General features: G+C 37.5%; 1 pseudogene; it reads left to right on the top strand.

Annotated features, from left to right (window-relative positions):
* Nucleotides 1-620: 620 nt before the first annotated feature.
* On the top strand, nt 621-9,025 carry LOC147459640 (geranylgeranyl pyrophosphate synthase, chloroplastic pseudogene; annotated as a pseudogene).
* Nucleotides 9,026-12,888: the final 3,863 nt, after the last annotated feature.

Below are 12,888 nucleotides of genomic sequence, written 5' to 3'. Positions count from 1 at the left end.
ACTTCATGCTCAAGCAAGAGTTTACTTCTAAATTTTGGGAATTTCAGGATAAGTGGCCACAGAGGGGCGACAAGGTTAGACAATTTCAAGTTCTTGTTTTTTTGTGTTTTACCCTTTCATTTGGAAAAGATTTCCCTATTTTGCAAAGCAAATTGCTTTGACATACTTAATGAGAAGCAAGGCTTCTACTTCATGCCAATGTATTACCCATTGACTTATGATCAAGGGTAGTGGCACACAAGTTTGGTAAATTGGCAATATACGGATATAACCTACGTCAAACTGTGACATATCCATGCCATTACAAATTGTGCAAGGCACATATGGCATTGGCTCACACTATTGAGACCGTCATTGAAGCCAATGGCTTATTACTCTATTTTTTTTATATGCATGCATGGCATGCCAATACGTTAAGATTAAATCCATTGAATATTTGTTTATACTTCCGATGTAACATCAGCTACTCTATTTAGAAAGAGTTGTGGCTGGTGTATTTGCTTGTGTTCGTTGCATATGATCGCAATGGTAGGCATTGTACTACACATGAGATTTTTTGTCTGTAGGGCAGGTGGGCATGGCCTGGCTGTCCAGAAACTAATTCATGAAATTGCATGAATATGCCAAGGGAGCCTCATGACAGGTAATCTCTTGTTTAAACCAAGACCAAAGAAAGTATAGTACGACTAACTTCTTTTTGGTGTGGGAATATTTCTCCTCTTTTCATGGAAGATAAGATTGCTTTAAGATCCACTGTGAATACGATTTCACCTTGAGAGGACCTATTGTCTAACTTGATCCAATTGTGAATAAGATTCCAATTGGCAAGGATCTCATGCGTGAGGGTGGATCGCCCGTGCACGTGCATGCAAGGAAGGGGGAAGAAGAAGAGGAGAGTATGAAATTTGGGGGAAACACACAGCACAATCAAGCAAGCTTGTGTGTCTCTTTGTTTCTTTTTGTATATAAGAGAATGTTAGTGAATTAGTGAGTGTAGAGAAAGTGTCCAGGTGGCCGGCCACATGGCCTTTACCCAACAATCTCCCACTTAAAGGCCAATGTGAGCGTCATCTCTCTCTCTCTCTCTCTCTCTCTCTCTCTCTCTATATATATATATATATATATATATATATATGTAATACTCTATGTGTATGGCCTTCATGGCACCCTCACTCTAAATTTCAGCACATTCGAGCACATAGCTAGAGACACCAAAGGAGTTCCCTCAAACAAAGTTGTCAAGGTTATTGCAGAAGTTACCAAGGCCATTGGTCCTCATGGCCTAGTTGCGGGCCAGGTAGTCGATGTTGAATGAAAGAAATGAGACTATGTATCTTGAAATGACGGTGTTTATTCACCTTCACAAGACTGCAGCCATATTGGAATGCTTGATTGTGAGCAGAGCAATGTTGAGAGGTGCTACAGATGAGCAAATGGAGAAGCTCGGGATATTGCTCAATGTAATGGACTGCTCTTTCAAGTGGTAGACGATATTTTGGATGTCACAAGTTCATCAGAAGAGCTCAAAATGATAGTGGGCAAGGACTTGGTTGCAGACAAGGCCACCTACCCAAAACTCCTTGGGCTTGATAAAGTAAGGGAATTTGATATGGAGTTAAAACAAAAGGCTTCGGCTCAGCTTAAGGACTTTGATGAAGACAAAGTTTTTGAGGCATTGCAAACAAGAGGTGAAACTGTCAGAGGGCTAGCCGTGAGCAGAGAGAGAGAGAGAGAGAGAGAGAGAGAGAGAGAGAGAGAGAGAGAGAGAGAGAGAGAGAGAGAGAGAGAGAGAGAGAGAGAGAGAGAGAGAAGGAAAAAATCTCGCTCCAGGAGGGAGCTTTTTTTAATTTTTGTTCAGTAGAGCAAAAATCTAGAAAAAACCTCCTCAAAAATCTCTCTCCATACCTCAACTCTTGCTCATGCGGAGTCACTATTATATGTGCTTGCATGGCCAAGTAGCATTGAAACCCTAGACAAAACACTTAGATGATAGAAAAATGTAAATATCCTAGCTTTGACACATTCAAAACCCTTAGATCTACATGCGATGCGAACTAATGAAATAGTAATTAAAGTGGGTGAAAGATTCGCTTATGGTGCTATTTTGAGCAATTTTTTTTCTATGAGAAACTTAACAATTAGCACTAGAGAATCCGTGAAATTCATAAGAAACAAGATGGTAGAATATATATTTTATTATATTTAAAATTTATCTATATTATTTTAACAAATTAAGGTGTTGTTCTAGGAAAGATCTACTAAAATTTAACCATTAAAGTTTGGATTTTTTGACATGACCACTTTTCTCATTAGTGTATCTATCAAATAACTTTATGATCTTGCAAAATTGTTGGAATTAGGGTCGCAAGAAAACACACACAGCTTGGAGAAGATGAAGAAAGCTCAAGGCACACAATAGAGAGTGTATTACTTATTATGCAATGGAAAAATTAGATAACCCTAGAGTGATGGGCGCATATACAATGCACTGGGGAAAAAACCTCCTATCGAAGGGGAAAAATTCCCCGACAGTTCTCTTTGTATTACTTAGTATGCAATGGAAAGATTAGATAGCCCTAGAGTGATGGGCGTATATACATGTACGGGGGGGGGAAAACCTCCTAATGAGGGAAAAAATGCCCCGGTGGTCCTAAGTGTTCACACACATCACTACCACATGTATATGGTAACAAAAATGAGCTTTATATCTATAGATATCTTGTGTAGAAAAGTGGAAGTATAATGAACAAAATATATTGATTAGGATAGTTCATAAAAATTACACACATTACCAAAAAAACCCAGTAATTCAAAATAAACTCCTCAAGTAACCATATGTATTGTTTTGCCTCGGCCACATGTATGTCTTGTTTGGATTTCCTATAGACCGCTCTTCAATGTTGTGCATAGCCTAGTTGGCTTCAAATTACAAGTCTTGATAGGAATTTGTGCTCATGTATGACTATGTGGTTTCATTCAAAGATGTTGATACACACGATTTGTGTGGTTTTTGTCATGTACGACATATGCACACGTTTATACGTAAATGTTTTTGGACAAGATTCATCTAGAAAGAGAGATAAGGGGGGTGGGAGGGGGGAAAGGAATATATATAGAGAGAGAGTTTGAGGGATTAAGAAAAAAAGCTTGCTCGAAAACTGATTTTGGAGCGAAGCAAGCTTACTTTTGAAATTGCTCAGTTGAGAAAAAATCTAGAAAAAGCTTTCTCAAAACCTCAACTCTTAATTAAGGTGGCATGATTATTGTAGCATTCGTAAAGGAATGATTAGAGAGAGCAATTGGAAAATACAAAAAGTAGAAAATAATAACAACATTGAGAGGGTGCAAGATCAGGGGTATCCAATTTTCATAGTCCGGTATCGAGTGTGACATTTAGCACACCCCAAACATATGCTCATGTGGAGTCACTATTATTTGTGCTTGCATGGCCAACTAGGATTGAAATTCTAGAAAAAACACATAGATGATAGAAAAATGTAAATATCCTAGCTTTGACACATTCAAAACGCTTAGATCTACATGAGATGTGAACTAAAGAAATAGAATTAATTAAAATGGGTGAAAGACTGGCTTATGGTGCTTATTTTGAGTAAATTTTTTTCTATGATAAACTTAACAGTTAGCACTAGAGAATCCATGAGATTCATAAGAAAAAATATGGTAGAATACATATTTTATTTTATTTAAAATTTATTTGTACTATTTAAACATTTTAAGCTGTTGTTCTAGGAAAGATCTACTAAAATTTAACCATTAAAGTTTGGATTTTGTGACATGACCACATTCCTCTAAGTGTATCTATAGGATCTTGCAAAATGAGCTTTGTATCTATAGATATCTTGTGTAGAAAAGTGGAAGTATAATGAATAAAATATATTGATTAAGATAGTTCAAAAAAATTACACACATGACAAAAAAAACCCAGTAATTCCAAATAAAGTCCTCAAGTAGCCATATGAGTAAGAACATGGTGGGGGGAAACAAAGACCAACTTTATAATAATGTGAATTCACTTGGTTGTCATCAAACCATACGCGTTTGCTTGGTTAGCTCACCGGGCTTCCTGCACCGTTTTGCCACCTCAAAATTTGCCCGCTTCAACTCCGACCACCGATCCCACCTTTTTGGGGTCGTTTAGACCACATGTCAAATAGTGCTAAAGCTGAAGGAGGAGGGAGAACTTTACACATTTCTATGTATTTTTTTTCCTTGGCCACAAGTATGACTTAATTGGATTTCCTATCGACCGAGTCTTCGATGCTGTGCATAGCCTAGTAGGCTTCAAATTATAAGTCTTGATAGGGATTTGCGCTCATGTATGACTATGTGGTTTCATTCTAAGATGTTGATACACCGGATTTGTGCAATTTTTGTCATGTATGACATATGCTGATATGAGCTTCCCATGGCTCATAGATGACACATTTACAGGTAAATGTTTTTGAACAAGATTCATCTAGAGAGAGAGAGAGAGAAGGGGGAGAGAGGAATATATGTATATATATATGTATGTATGTATGTACATAAATATATATATATATACACATATATATATATATATACATATCTATATATATATATATATATATATATATATATATATATATAGATATGTATATATATATATATATATATATATATAGAGAGAGAGAGAGAGAGAGAGAGAGAGAGAGAGTTTGAGGGATTAAGAAAAAAATGTCGCTCAAAACTGGTTTTGGAGCAAAGAAAGCTTACTGTTGGAATTGCTAAGTTGAGCAAAAATCTAGAAAAAGCTCTCTCAAAATCTCAACTCTTAATTAAGGTGGCATGATTATTGTAGCATTCATAAGGAATAATTAGAGAGAGCACTTGGAAAATACATAAAGTAGAAAATAATAACAACAATGGGTGGGTGCAAGATCAGGGGTATCCAATTTTCACAGATTGGTGAGTGTGACATATAGCACACCCCAAACATTTTCTCATGTAGAGTTACTATTATATGTGCTTGCATGGCCAATCTAGGCTTGAAAGGCTAGACAAAACAATTGGATGATAGAAAAATGTAAATATTCTAGCTTTGACACATTCAAAACCCTTAGATCTACATGAGATGTGAAATAATGAAATAAAATTAATTAAAATGGGTGAAAGATTGGCTTATGTTGCTTATTTTGAGTAAATTTTTTTATATGAGAAACTTAACAATTAACACTAGAGAATTCATGAAATTCATAAGAAAGAATATTGTAGAATATATATTTTATTTTATTTAAAATTTATCTATACTATTTAAACAAATTAAGGTGTTGTTTTAGAAAAGTCTACCAAATTTTAACTATTAAAGTTTGGATTTTTTGACATGACCACATTCGTCATAAGTGTATCTATCAAATGATTGTAGGATCTTGCAAAATGAGCTTCGTATCTATAGATATCTTGTATAGAAGACTGGAAATATAATGAACAAGATATATTGATTAGGATAGTTCATAAAAATTAAACATGACAAAAAAAACCAGTAATTCAAAATATTTCAGATCACAAGTCCTTATAGGGATTTTTCTCATGTATGACTATATAGTTTCTTTCAAAGAGGTTGATGCACAGGATTTGTGCGGTTTTTGTCATGTACGACATATGCAGATACGGGCTTCCCATGGCTCATAAGTGACACATTTACATGTAAATGTTTTTGGACAAGATTCATCGAGAGAGAGAGAGAGAAGGGGGGAGGGAGGAATATATATATATATATATATATATATATATATATATAGTGAGAGAGAGAGAGATGGAAGAGAGAGAGAGAGAGAGAGAGAGAGAGAGGGAGAGTTTGAGGGATTAAGAAAAAATCTCGCTCCAAAAAATTATTTTGGAGCGAAGCAAGCTTACCTTTGGAATTGCTCAGTTGAGCAAAAATATAGAAAAATCTCCCTCAAAACCTCAATTCTTAATTAATGTGACGTGATTACTGTAGCATTCATAAGGAATAATTTGAGAGAGTCATTGGACGATACATAAAGTAGAAAAGAATAAAAACATTGGGTGGGTGCAAGATGAGGGATACCCAATTTTCACAATTGGGTACCAAGTGTGACATTTAGCACACCCCAAACATTTGCTCATGTGGAGTCACTATGATATGTGTTTGCATGACCAACTAGGATTGAAATGCTAGACAAAGTACTTGGATGATAGAAACATGTAAATGTCTTAGCTTTGACACATTCAAAACCCTTAGATCTACATGAGATGTGATCTAATGAAATAGAATTAATTAAAATGGGTGAAAGACTGGCTTTGTAAAATGAGCTTTGTATTGATAGATATCTTGTATAGAAAAGTGGAAGTATAACGAACAAAATATATTGATTAGGATAGTTCATAAGAATTACACACATGGTAATTCAAAATAAACTCCTCAAGTAGCCATATGTTTTTTTTGGCTTTCTAAAAGAATCCTTAGAGGAGAGTTGTGTTAGGCATACTTTCAATGTTTTCAGTGATGATTGAGACTTATCTTAAATGTCGTTTAGTTTTAAAATAGTAAATGGATCTTTTTATTTCACCTTTCATTTCACATCCTGACATGTCTTGACTTTTCTTGCATACTATTGTTTTAAAATGTTGAATGTTAAAGTGAAGCTTCACCTTGCATAATTCTAGTAAATTCTGTACACACACACACACACACACACACACACACACACACACACACCCACATACACTTTTCTTGCATTCTATAAATTAGTTCTAATCAATATTCAAGATAGTCTCTTTTATTAAACAGTCGTCAGCCAAAATTCCTCCTCACAAAGAAGCGAACTTGAAATACTAGCATAAATTTGCAAGGATTCTCAATTATCTTCTCACATATTGCACTGTTTTGCTTGCCTTTACCATGATTTTCAATCAGCTAGTCTCGATTTTCAACTGGCTCAAGGCAAAGCTGAGGCAGTCCTATTTTGAACATTGATTCTATTTAAACTCAACCTAATGACTTTATCACTTTCTTATCTTTTTAGAAAGCCATCGTGATCCTTTCACTTGTTTGCCTTGGCCACATGTATGCCTTGTAAGACTTATAAGACTTTCTTTTTTTCTTTTATTGTGCACAAATTTAAGTAGTATGCATGCTTGGAATCATGTTTGTGGCAACAGCATCTCCCAAACACCAAGTAGAATTTTTCACTCTACTTTGGAAGTATGATATGGACTAAAGAGTAGACATGCTTGCGGTAGCTAAGTCTCTCAAGCACCAAAAGGATTAGTCATCCATTTTGGAATGGTTTTTTAGGGTAGAAAGGGATCCTTTACCCGCTAGGAAACCATGGATGACTAGGCTTTATCTTCTCTACCTCTTCTCTACCTCATAGTCGAGGATGACTATGATTTCAAGAGAGAGGTAATGTCATAAAATCTATTATCTACCTATCCCAAATGATTTTTCCGTACTAAACTGGTCATTTAATGAAGATAAAAGGGAACAAGAGTTAGGATATGGATATGTGCTGCTAGATCTACTCTGAGCAGGGAATCAAGAGGAGAGATAAGCTTATCCCATTAAGGGTCCAAATGGAGAGAGGTCTACCAAAGAGAAATGTACACTTAATGGAGATTTTAAAGACTGTAGGTTAAGCTTCATTAAAGCCTCCAAAGGCTAGTGTTAAAAGTCCTTAGGGAAAAGACCAATGGGCTAGTTTATTGCTATTGCTAGCTAATTTTAAGCTTTGAATCTGTGGTCTAAGGTCTCTTAGTGGGTGCAAGTGGCCAAGTTGATCTACCACTTTCAAGGGGCAATCCCTCCTTGTAGGGGGATGAGAGAGAACACACACACACTCACTCACTCACCAAGAGTCATATTTTTACATAAGGCATATAGGACACATGTTAAGCTCCTAGCCATGTTGCCCCCAATGAAGCTTAATTCGTATTGGATGGCCAATGTGAAGGACCAATGAGAATTAAGCTTTATAAAAAAAAGCTTAAACTTCATTCATTGGCCATCAAAATGAAACAATAAGAATTAGGACCTCCTTAATTCCTATCGGACACTGTACCAAGATGTCCAACGAGAATTGACCAGACCATGTGCAAGATTACTTCCTATTAGACAATTGATTATGAGAACCAATAAGAATTTAGATTCATTTGACTAATGAATTAAGCTCTCTCAAAGGGGAAAGAATGGCACTTGTCACAATGCTACACCCCTTGCTTGAAATGAACTAAGCCTTTCATTGGCTAGGCCTAAGCTTGGACCAATAGGCTTCAAGCTGGTGTATCAAGCTTGGTTGTCCTCTGTGTGTGTGTGTGTGTGTGTGTGTGTGTGTGTGTGTGTTTCCCCCACTTGTATCTCACGAGCCCCACTCACACACACACACACACTTTTGAGAAATGCAAATCAAGTCTCCATCTCAAGGAAGAGCAAAGGAGAAGCCTACACCAACAACTCTTGACCGTGGAATGCATATCCAAGCAAGAGACAAGCTTCAAGCATGCTTATCATCTTCTCCATCTTCATTACTATGCTAAGCTATGCTCTAAGAGCGATGATATGTGAGGAAAATACTTCTTTCTTGTATGCTACATCTTCTTCCTCTTCACTTCCCTCACTCCCTGCTAGTTCTCTTCACCTTTGAAGGTGTTTGAGGTCTTGGGATTGAGGCCAGGGACAAGTTCTTGTCTATTGCAAGTAAGTTTAATTGTTGTTTTTGGCATAATATTGGTGCATGAAGATTTCCATCTTCATGACATCAACAAGGTCTCAAGGAACACAAAGAATACATTGTACCAAGTCTCTCTTTACGGGAGAACATATAATACAAAAGCCTTTTGGAGGGGGGAATGACTCCAAGTAAATCTGGTCCTCAATTGTTGTCAATTATGTTCGATATGCCAGTTCAAGCTTCGGACAAATGCTCATGATTATGAAAGTAAAAAGGAGAGGGACAAGGAGTTTGAGGAGGAAAGGAAAGGTGCTGAAAATGTTGTTCGTGGTGGAGATTTCATGTATATATAATAATTAGATGTGTATTTTGGTCATTTTTCCTAGAAAATATTATCACCCTCTATGTTTATGTAAAATCATGCATGCATACCTCCTATTTTGCCCTACTAAAAATATCTATTAACGATGAGTCCTTTCTAAGGAAACTGCCAGGATACTAGAATCTAACTATACCTCAGCTTCACGTACTTGTTTGGAGAGAGAAGGGTACTAGCCAGAGTTGTACTTTGCCACCATAGTAGCACACACCCTTGTCGACATATTCCCCTTTCTAGGAGGACAGAGAGAGAGAGAGAGAGAGAGAGAGAGAGAGAGAGAGAGAGAGAGAGAGAGAGAGAGAGAGTGAGTCAATAAAGCCACAAAAATAATAGATAGGCTCCACATGCTTGGAGGGGCATATCATATTGTAATTGTGATCAACTTCAACGTCCTAATGTATCGTTCCAAATTTTTTTGGAACAAAGATGAACGAGAAATTTCTACTAGGGCAATTGGTGCCCACAAAAAAGGTACAAATTATGGTAGACAATGGCTATTATTTTGGTGGAATACGCTCTGTTTTTGGTTTTCTCAAAAAAATTGCTTTGTGTTTGGTAAAACTCTCTACTTTCATTAGGAATTCTCTTAATGAAATGCTCACTACTATCATTTTAATTCATCTTCAATAAAAGTTGATAGCCTAAATCCGTTACATTGGTATCAGAGTTATTGATCTCTCTTTTCTTTCTTAAGAAGAGAGGTACTTAAGCTTTCTACCAAAGGTTTTGTAGTGCACACATAAATTTTGTTAGCATGGCTGACAATAATAAAGAGAGTAGAATGAACACTAATGACTTTGATTTTGCACATGAAAGTGCTACTAATGATGCCCCTATGTTTGTAAATTATCTTGTCACTAGGCTACAACAAGCCATGGGAAACCCCACTCCACAAGGTGAAGTTATCCAACAACTTTGCACCCATGGGATTCTCCAAACTCCCCGAGCAGAGAGAGAGAGAGAGAGAGAGAGAGAGAGAGAGAGAGAGAGAGAGAGAGAGAGAGAGAGAGAGAGAGAGAGAGAGAGAGAGAGAGAGAGAGAGAGAGAGCTTAGGAAGCCTCTTGTTGATACCTCCAAAAGAAGAATCTCTCGGGTGAGAGAAAAGGAGGAATCATACAAAAAAGAAAGAAGTGACTCTTTAAACCCTTTGGAAGATGTGGCTCCACGAAGATGGCAGTCACAAAGATCTCCAATTGCTTCCAAGAGGAAAAGATAATCGTATAGTCCTTCTCCTCGTAATTCCGAGAAGGAAAAGAGGAATCAAAAGAAGAAAAGGGAGAGAAAGAGGTCACTTTCTTCTCCATCTTCATCATCTTTCTCCTCTTCAGAAGAAAGTAGCGGATTATCCCTTGAAGAGTCCAAGAGGAGAGGACATCATAACTCTTATGTGTGAAAATTAGGGTTACAGGAAAACACACACAACTTGGAGAAGATGAAGGAAGCTTAAGACACACAATAGAGAGCGTATTACTTCGTATGCAATGGCGTTATAGATAGCCCTATAATGATGGACGCATATACAATGCATGGGGGGGGGGGGGGGGGGGCTCCTAGTGAGGGAAAAAATGCCTCGATGATCCTAAGTGCGTTCACACACATCACTACCACATGTATATGGTAACAAATCCCCCCTGGGAGTGATGCGATGAACAAGAGTTGGCACATAGAGTAAACGGAAGTGGCATGCCCTGAGGACATGATCAATCCACAAAGGGAAGTAATCCCATAGCTTTGTGGAAAGCTTCTCACTTCTCACAAGACAATGCCTTTGTGAAAAGATCTGCAAGGTTGTATTATGTTGGCACATAAGCCAAGTTGATCTCTCCTGCTGAGAGCCTCTCCCTGAGATAATGGTAATGCATTTCAATGTGCTTTATGCGAGCATGAAAAACTAGGTTCCTCATAACTGCCAATACGCTCTGACTGTCAGTGTAGATAGTGTTGGCAGTGTCACGTCCAACACCCAAATCAGCCATAAGGCATCTGAGCCATACACACTCAACCATAGCTATGAAGTCTGCCATGTACTTAGCCTCACAACTCGAAGTGGCCACAATAGGTTTCTTCTTGCTTAACCATGATATACATGAATTTCCAAGCATGAAACAAAAACCACTTGTGGACACTTGTGTGTTGAAACAACCAGCCCAATATGAGTCCGAAAAAGCATGTAAGTCTGGCATCAATGATCCCCCCTTGGGCTAAAACAAACCAAGATGTAAAGTGCCACTCAGGTGGCAAAAAATCCTCTTGACAGCTTACCAATGCTTAGACCCTAGGCTATGCATAAATTTGTTGACCTATGAGATTGCAAACTGAATATCCGGCCTCGTGTTGCATACATAAATGAGACATCCACAACAACAGTTTGGTAAAGAGTGACATCTGCAAGATCACCAACATCATGAAGACCCAATTTCAAATATGTTTCCATGGGAGTGGCAATAGGTTGTCCAAACTTACAGAGCAATGTCTCTATGTACCTTTTCTGACACAAGGCAATACCACCATCACACTGCTTAAATTGTATACCCAAGTAATGATGCTAACATGCCCAAATCTAGAATGAGAAGTATATCACCCTCATGGTTTACATACAAAGTGTTGTTGGATTGTTATGAAAGCCTCGTTTGACCAAATGAGTGTCAGCCTTCTCATACCAAGCACAAGGAGATTGCTTCAACCCATACACAACTTTCTTACATCTGCACACTTATCCTCTTGTCCTTTCTTGACAAAACCATGAGGCTGCATTACATAAACTTCCTCAAATATGTCACCATTCAAGGAAGCAGTAATAATGTCGGATTGATGTACATTCCAACCAAAATGAGCTATCAATGCACATAGAAAATTCACAGTAGTCATACGACAAGTGGGAGAAAAAGTCTCTTCATAATCTATGCCTTTTTTGATGTGCATAACCTTTTGCAACAAGTCGAGCCTTATGGCAATCAATCTCACCATCTAACTTGTGTTTCAACTTGTAAACCCACTTTGTACCAATGGCTTTTTTTCCAGGAGGCAAATCACATAAAGTCAATGTGGCATTTTCTATAAGTGCATCATATTCTGATTGCATGGCAGCCATCAAATTTCCTGAATTCTATGCTTCATCAAAAGATAGAGGTTCCCAACATCATGTAAATTAGACACATCCAAAGCATAAAAATCTGATGCATAAGATGCATGGCGAGAACCTGAACGAGTATGACTAGACAAAGGTGCATCCAATTTACTGCCACACAAAGTATGCACCAGCCATTTAGGCATACCTCTAGCCTGCTCATTCTCAACACTTTCCTCATTAAGTACATCATGTACATATGCATCAGTAATAGGTTGATTGTAACATTCTCAAAAATCCCCATAGGCTATACATTTGCCTCATTCGCATTTACATTTGAACTTCCACCACTAAAAAGAGGTAACAAAGTGTCATAAATGTCATGTGAGCTGACATTAGTGTCTCTAGTACATGAGAGCAAGGGCTAAATAGAATCTTCCACAAACACAACATCCCATGGGACCAAAATACGCTTTGGTTGCAGATGATACAACCTATAACCTTTGCTTTTTTGTAGTATAACCAACAAAAATACATTTGACATCCTTATCATCCAATTTTTTGCACTGTGTTTGTGGCACCAAAGCATATGCCAAACATCCAACACGCATGTGCTCAATAGAAGGCTTTCTATCATGCCATGCTTCATATGGAGTAATAGACTGCAAAGCTTTTGTAGCACACTTGTTAAGTACATAAGTGGCGTAGATGATGGCATCAAGCGAAAAAGAATGTGGCAAAGCTTGTCTTTTGACCACATCGTGCCATTT

The sequence above is a fragment of the Adiantum capillus-veneris genome, chromosome 4, assembly GCF_014529385.1.
Source record: "Adiantum capillus-veneris isolate H3 chromosome 4, ASM1452938v2, whole genome shotgun sequence".
NCBI lineage: Eukaryota > Viridiplantae > Streptophyta > Polypodiopsida > Polypodiales > Pteridaceae > Adiantum > Adiantum capillus-veneris.
This window is presented reverse-complemented; position numbering and strand designations above follow the sequence as displayed.